This window comes from Carlito syrichta, unplaced genomic scaffold, assembly GCF_000164805.1.
Source record: "Carlito syrichta isolate Samal-C Ts95f unplaced genomic scaffold, Tarsius_syrichta-2.0.1 Scaffold308086, whole genome shotgun sequence".
Lineage (NCBI taxonomy): Eukaryota > Metazoa > Chordata > Mammalia > Primates > Tarsiidae > Carlito > Carlito syrichta.
In genome coordinates, this window is record NW_007252182.1 from 369,183 (window position 1) to 371,257 (window position 2,075).

The window sequence follows — 2,075 nt, forward strand, 5'->3', positions numbered from 1 at the left end:
CAGGCACGCGCTACCATGCCTGGCTAATTTTTGTTTTTTTTTTTTGTAGAGCTGAGGGCTCGCCACATTGCCCGGGCTGGTCTTGAACCTGCTGGCTCTGGCAGTCCACTTGCCTCGGCCTCCCAAAGTGCTGGATTACAGGCTGAACCACTGAGTCCGGCTTTTTTTTTTTTTTTTAACTCTTATATCGATTTCTTAATTTAGAAATAATCTACTGACTTCCTACTATAAAAATGAGAAATTTATTGCTGTTTACATTATCTCTCCCATCTTCTCCAACTCCTAATTTTTGTTACTTAATTTTATTTCTTCTAGAGGTTTCCTTTATATCTAAATATTACACTTCAAGCTCTGCATCTTGCCCTTTCACAGAGTTGATACGCCCTGGAATGAACTTGAGGGCATTAGTGATCCTACTTACATTTCTACTCACTTTGCTTCTTCCCTCCTACTTTTTGATAATTTATTATTTTTGCATTACCATGGTAAATAATAAATAAAAGCAAAAATAACAAAATACCTCCTTTACTTGGTTTCTTTTTGCCTATCCATCAAGAAAGGTATGTCAGGCTGGGCTCAGTGGCTCAGCCTGGAATCCCAGCATTTTGGGAGGCCGAGACAAGTTTGAGATCAGCCTGGGCAATTTGGTGAGACCTTGTCTCTACAATAAATAAAAAATTAGCCAGGCGTGATAGCGCGTTTCTGTAGTTCCGGCTACTTGGAAGGCTGAGGCGGAAGGATTGCTAGAGCCCAGCAGAGTCGACACTGGGGTGGCCATGAGTATTAACATAACCAGGACCAGGTACGGTGGTGGCTCATGCCTGTAATCCCAGCACTTTGAGAGGCTGAGGCAGGAGGACTGCTTGAGTTCAGAAGTTCAAGACAAGCCTAGACAACAGAAAGAGAGAGCTCATCTTTATAGAAAATAACAAAATCAAACAATTAGCTAAGCGTGGTGGTACACTTCTGTAGTTCCAGCTCTGTGGGAGGCTGGGGTGGGAGAATTGCCAAAAAGTCGAGGCTGCTGAGAGCCATGATCATGCCACTGCACTCCAACTTGGGCGACAGAGTAAGCTCCGACTCAAAAAACTAAAAAATAAACAAACACAACCGGGCAATTTACCAAATACAAGGTAGATAGCTCAAAATATGGAAATGAAAATGTGGTCCAGTCATTTACACAGATTTCGGAAGAGGTGCGTTCACAACAGGGGAGGGAGAAAGTTTTGTGGTTGCGACGTCATCGCTCTTCTAGAGATGAATGTTTAACTCATCGCAGCCGTGGTAGACTAGGCTATTTCAGCTTCCCTTATTAGAGTCCGAGGAGTATAAGCAAATGTATGCCCTCACTCACTCGTTAGAAACACGTTACGAATACATAGCAGGAGTGGAAGCCGTGATAGAGGAGGCAGGTATAGTCAGGGTGCTGGGACTGAATCCTACCGAGATCGGCACTGTGAAGTGGGATAATAATGATCTCTACATCATAGGGCTGTTGCATTATAAAAACGGCAGAGCAGCAGCTGATCTATTATTACCATCATTATTACTTCCCATTACCTGACAAGTCATAATTGGGACACCAAGGAGGAGGCTGGACCAATTGTCTCAAAGTCTTTTCCGTCTAGAATTCTGCGGCAAGGTATGAGACATAAACCTCAGCTCCTGTCAGCGCCTTCTAGGGAACGGTAATCACTAAGGAGCCCAGTACCAGAAACTCAAACCCCTGAGGGCGCGGATGCTGTTATCTTGCGCATGCGCAAGGGTGCCCACTCGCCCCAACTTTCGGTGTGAATGGCCTGTTCCATTCCGGAGAGATGCTGACGGTGAGGGGGAGTGACTTAAAAGCCTGGGCCTGGAAGTGCAAGTGCGTCACCAATAATTTCCAGCCTTTCATTCCATGAATGATAACTTGTGTTCATTATGCTTCTACCTCTTGATGATTGGGACAAGCCTCTGGAAAGAGTGAGTTTGGCGCAACTCCACCGTCCATCCTCCCCCTCTCACCTAGGAACGTTAGGGTTGGCCGGCTTGACGGCCAGGTACGGAAACCCAGAGGGCCCCGCCCACCCCAC